The sequence below is a fragment of the Myxine glutinosa genome, chromosome 2 (assembly GCF_964187855.1).
Source record: "Myxine glutinosa chromosome 2, kmMyxGlut1.1, whole genome shotgun sequence".
Lineage (NCBI taxonomy): Eukaryota > Metazoa > Chordata > Myxini > Myxiniformes > Myxinidae > Myxine > Myxine glutinosa.
Genome location: NC_136262.1, coordinates 55,780,520 through 55,787,024, shown reverse-complemented (window position 1 = coordinate 55,787,024; position 6,505 = coordinate 55,780,520).

Below are 6,505 nucleotides of genomic sequence, written 5' to 3'. Positions count from 1 at the left end.
TTACAGCATTGTAAAGGATTACAGCATTGTAAAGGATTACTGCATTGTAAAGGATTACTGCATTGGACAGGATTACTGCATTGGAAAGGATTACTGGATTGTAAAGGATTACTGCATTGGACAGGATTAAAAAAAACAACCACCTTTAGAGGCCATTTTTCCCCGCAAGCGGGGGTGGGCCTTTTTCGGGAACTGTTTCTGTTTCGGGAAAAGCATTGGACAGGATTACTGCATTGTAAAGGATTACTGCATTGGACAGGATTACTGCCTTTGACAGGATTACTCCATTGTAAAGGGAAGGCACTTGTAATACCCTCTCCCACCTGAAAGTGGCGCTACACAATACACATTTACATAGAGCATTTGCGTCCCTCGTCGACCACTCCTACCCCCAAACCCTCCCCTATACACTAATTGGGGTCATTCTGATTCTATGTAGCAAATCTGGAGATGTAATCGGCCTAGAACTGAGAACTGTAGTAGGAGTAGTGTGACAAACACATACCAGTCCATGAGTAAGGATTACATGAGCAATGGTGGATGCAAGCCAGAGGGTAAGATTCATGGACCAATTCAAGAATACAAAATGGCCACCAGAAAGGAGACAGTGCTATAAATTTGAAAAAGTTGCGTCAATGACCCATAACTTCCTGATTAAAAGTAGAATAAAAGATACGCCATATACAGTCATGTGAAAAAGTAAGTACACCCCATGTAAAGTTTTGACTTTTTCAACATACAGACTTGGAATTTAATATGGAATATTTTTTTTTTCTTGACTTGGGTTTACTTTCTGAACTCAGTATATCAATCTGGTGAGTTTATTTTACGCTTCGGTGATGTCTTTGTTAAAAGAACCATGTCACTGATTGTCTTTCGCAGCAAGAAGTCAATAACAGAATTATATCACAGGTGGCGTGACAAAATGTAAGGACAGGTACATTTGACGATTGGCTTCACAATCGGGTATATAAGGGTTGTTGCGTTCTGTATTAGTGGAAAACAACTGCTGCACGTTTACAAAAGTTATTGCCGCTTCCTGTGGAGATGGTCCGTAAACCTGACAATGCTGTTTGTCATGGAGTGGTGGCTTTACGAAATTCTGGCATGAAACAGCGTGCTATTGCTCGGCAGTATGGCATCACTCAAGGTCAGGTGTCAAAGATCCTGAAACGAAATGCTCAGAGGGGTGTCCCTACTCCAATACCGAGGCCAGGACGTCCACGCAGAACCACAAGGAGAGATGCTCGCAAGCTGCACCGGTTAGTCTGCAATGGCTGTACCAAGTCAGCTAATTGGGTTAGGGCTGAGTGGCAGCGACTGACAAATGTGCCTGTATCCAGAAGGCTAGTCAACCAACGACTGGTTCAAGCAGGCTATCGTGCCAGGCGTCCCCTGAGAAAGCCACGCCTGACCAGACAACACAGCCAGCGCCGATTGCAGTGGGCCAGAGAGCACCGTCAATGGCAGCCAGGACACTGGAATCACGTGTCCTTCAGTGACGAGTCTAGATTTCTGGTCTATCATCAAGATGGCCGCATCCGAGTGCGCAGACATGTGCATGAAGCCCACAACGAAGATTGTATAGTCTTTGGGCGCCTTTGGGCTTCTTGAAAAGCGCTATACAAAATCAATGAATTATTATTATTATTATAGTGCCAAGAGTCCAAGCTGGAGGTGGTGGGGTGACCGTTTGGGCTGCTTTTCATGCAGGGGGCAAAACTGACCTGGTTGTTCTGAATGGAAACCTGAACCAGTTCAACTACAGGGTCATTCTGGAAGAAACATTGCTTCCATTTGCTCGTGCAGCCTTTCGAGGAAACTTTGTCTTCCAAGATGACAATGCACGGCCTCATCGTGCTCGCATGATCCAACACGTTCTTGTTGACCGTGGTGTAGAGCATATGGAGTGGCCTGCCATGTCCCCGGATATGAATCCGATAGAGAACTTGTGGGCAGAATTAACGGGTCAAATCGACAACTTGGACCAGCAGCCTACCTCTGTGTGTGAATTGCAGCAGGCTATTGTAACTGCATGGCAAGCAATTCCTGTCCAAACCTTGGCAAATCTCGTGAACAGCATGCCTCGACATGTACGTGCTCTCCTGAATGCTCGTGGCGGTTACACGAAGTACTGAACTGTAATTTTACTGTCCGTAATCCCAGTCATAATTTAGCTTTTGTTTTTGTTAAAAAAAATTTGGCTAATGTGCAAAATAAAGAGATACTTCTGGAAAACGTACAGAAGTTTAACACAGTGCTGTCTGTGAATTGAGTTCGATATCAGTTTACATCACTTTCAAGGATCAATTTATTTGCTTCGAAATGTCAAATGTGGTTTTTGTTTCCTTTAAAGGTTACATTAACCAAATCTAGAATAATTTCAACATAATTCCAATGAACTTTTGGTTCTAAGTCATCTTGAAAAGTAAGTTCACCCCCACAAAAAAAATATTCCATATTAAATGCCAAGTCTGTATTTCAACATACAGCTATTTGATCTTCATTTCAACAATATTGATAGATAAAGGTGATATAATATAACAAATATCATGAAACATTTACATTTTGTAGTCCATTGTATAATTTAAATAAACATAAATGCAAATTTCGCATGTGGAAAAAGTAAGTACACCCTTGGCTCTAAGAGGTGGTATTTCCCCCTTTGGCAGAAACAACCTCAAGTAGGCGTTTCTTATAACTGTCTACCAGTCTCTGACATTAACTGGGAGAAATCTTTGCCCACTCCATGCAAAATTCTTTCAGCTGTGCGATGTTTGAGGGGTTTCTTGCATGCATAGCTCGTTTCAAATCCCCCCACAACATCTCGATGGGATTTAGATCTGGGCTTTGACTTGGCCATTCCAGAACCCTCCATTCCTTTCTTTTCAGCTATTCCTTGGTGGATTTACTGGTATGTTTAGGGTCATTGTCATGTTGCAAGGTCCACCTTCGGTTGAGCTTCAACTTTCCGACAGATGGCCTCACACTATCCTCAAGCACCCTCTGGTACAATGAAGAATTCATGGTGGATTATATGATGGTGAGCTGCCCAAGCCCTGATGCAGCAAAGCTGCCCCAAACCATAATATTTCCACTACCATGCTTTACAGTTGGTATCAGGTTCTTGTGGTCAAATGCTGTCTTTGGTTTTCGCCAAACATGTCTTCTGCTAATGTGGCCAAATAGCTCTACCTTTGACTCATCTGTCCAGATCACATTGTTCCAGAAGTGCTGGTCTTTGCCTAGGTGTTCATTGGCAAACTTTAGTCTTGCCCTGATGTTCTTTCTGGACAGCAAAGGTTTCCTCCTGGCACACCTCCCATGTAGATCAAATTTGTGCAGCCTCTTTGTAATGGTAGACTCGTGCACTTTGACATCAACAGTGGCAAGAGCTACCTGTAGGTCCCGCGATGACATTCTGGGGTTCTTAGAGACTTCTTTCAGCGTCTTGCGGTCTGCTCTCGGGCTGAACTTGCTGGGGCGGCCTGGCCTGAACAAGTTGGCAGTTGTTTGGAATCTTCTCCACTTGTAGATCTTCCGGACAGTCGAATGATTGATTTCAAATTGTTTGGAGATCTTTTTAAATCCCTTCCCAGACTCGTAGGCATCTATAACCTTCCTTCTGAAGGCCTCAGAGAGCTCTTTTGATCTAGGCATGGTGACGCCGCACAGTTTAACAACAAAGAGCAAACCAAACTAAATGTCTGAGCTTTAAATAAGACAGGTTCCTCCAAGATCCTCTCTAACGATGTTCTAATCATTTGAACCTGAGCTGTTGCACCTTATTCTAATTTTAGGTATTTGAAGTCGTGATAAATGTAGGGGTGTACTTCCTTTTTCCACATGCGAAATTTGCATTTGTGTTCATTTAAATTATACAATGGACTACAAAATGTAAATGTTTCATGATAATGTTATATTATATCACCTTTATCTGTCAATATTGTTGAAATGAAGATCAAATAGCTGTATGTTGAAATATGTTGAAAAAGTCAAAACCTTACATGGGGTGTACTTACTTTTTCACGTGACTTTAGATGAGGGTGAGACTACCGGAAGTAAGCGGTAACACGTGCCCTTTTGTGGTTTGTTTTCAACGTATCCAATCACGTGACTGTTGTCGCGAAGGGTGCACTAACCGGAAGTTACGTAGTTCCGCGGGCGGCTATACAAACATTTCGTATTATTTTTCATAAAACTTTATATTGTTAGAAAGAGAATTATTTCTAGCTTGTCGGAAAGTTAAAATTTTAAAGATCAGACAAGAATTAAGCGAGTTATGATCAAATAACCTACACCATTTCCATAATTTCCGGCTGTAACACGTGCCCTTTTGTGGTTTGTTTTCAACGTATCCAATCACGTGACTTGTCGCGAAGGTTGCACTCACCGGAAGTTACGTAGTTCCGCGGGCGCCTATTGGGCCAGAAGACAAATGGCAGAATATGGGAGGAGGATTTGAGCCAAATGCTTGCCGGGGGTGGACAGAGGGATGAAGGGAACTTAACCGTGGTGGTCTAGGTAGGTACTATATGGCGAAACCGGGGCATGGAACGTGGCATGACACCGAGGACCCAGTGGAGGAGACACAATAAGAAGTGGTGGGGAGGAGTAGACATGGACCCACCCCAAGTGGGTAGTATAACTGACCCATTGACATGTACCGGGCGACAGCTACAAAGTTAGACGGGATGAAAACGCGAACAATGATTAATGAAGATCAGCAGGAAGAGGGAAAATAGCAAAATGAAGTTGAGGAGGACGACGACGAGGATGATGAAGAGCAACTTAGATTGGAAGAAGAGCTGGCCAACACAAGTGTTAGAGATAAGACTGACACCACTGAGAGAGAGACCACAACTCTATCGAAGGGAAATCAACAAATAAACGAAAAAGCTCATCAGGATCAATTGATTAGGAAATGGATTGATTAGGATTAGGATTGATTAGGAAAAAAAAAAAAAAAAAACACCTTTAGAGGCCATTTTTCCCCGCAAAGCGGGGGTTGGCCTTTTTCGGGAACCGTGGTTGTTGTTGTTTTTCGGTCCCCTTTTTGAAGCAATGTTTTACGGCCGGATGCCCTTCCTGACGCCAACCCTTTTTGCCGCCTTTAACGACAAACAGGGAATTACCAGTGAACTGGTACTCAATTTGCCGACCTCGGAAGGATGACAGGCTGAGTCAACCCCCCTGGCGTTAATTCAGCAATCGGCCGGGATTCGAACCCAGGATCCATTGGATCCTAAGCCGGCACCCTAGCCGCTAGCCCAACACCAGGGTTCCGATTAGGAAAATTATACCAAAATTTATCCGCCTTAAATGAAATCAATACTGTGCTTTGCAGCGGCTCTGCTCCTTCAAGAAAAAGGAACGGGCAAAAATAACGACAAGAATAGACTAGGCCCATGAACAGTAGTCAAAACCACCATGGAAACAGACTAGAGACAGAGAGGGAACAACTGAGAAGGAAACAGGATAAATATAACAATTCGTGAGAGGGAATCGAAGGCCAAAGCCAAAGAAAAAGATCCAAAAAAAACAAACATAAAATAGAAGAGAAAGACCTACAGATAATGTGTGCTGAAAACAAACTCAAAATAGAAATGATAGCAAGGAAGATTGAAAAAAAAACATACAAGTTCAACAACAGGAGAAAGCAAAACCACATGTTTGAAAACTAGAACAGAACTCAGTAGAGCGCATTCAGAATCACAATTTTTTTTTGTTTATTTTATCTTGTATCCAGATCAGCATCTTCACCAAAACGGAATCAACTCGTCCTTGTCATACAGCAATCCTGTCAACAAAGATTTGTCCGAATCCATCCGTAACCATTTGAGATATCCTACTCATAAACAAACAGACAGACAAACAGGGGTGAAAACATAACCGCCATGCACCTTTGCTAGTGGATGTAACAACAAAAACGAGGCCTAAAGGCAGAACAGAAGGGATGTAAGAGAGGATGCTACAGAACAATAGATCACCTACTACAAAACAAGGCCGTACTCAAAAACTGTAAAACTAGAAGAACAAATTATCCCCAGCATGGATAGACTACAAAAAAGCTTTTGATAGTGTTCCACATTCATGGATGATAAAATGCATGCAATTGTACAACATCAACCCCCAAATAACCAAACGAATTGACCAAAAATAATAAATAACCAAAATCTGGAATATTACATTGATATTAGAGCACTCAGAAGGAAAGATTGAAATACCTGGGTGAAGATACGACATGGGATCTTTTACCTGACCCTGAGTAATCTCAATAATGAGCAAAGACACAGATACACCCCAACATACAATAAAAGAATGTCCAAAGAGACAGGAAGCTGACACATCTAATGTACATCACGTATGATTTAAAACTCTTCACACCGAATATGGAAAAATTGGTAGAACAACTGAAATTAGTGAAACGGTACTTCAATGACATTCAAATGGAATTTGGGCTAGATAAGTGGCCGAGTACACATTCATACAAGGTGGACTAACA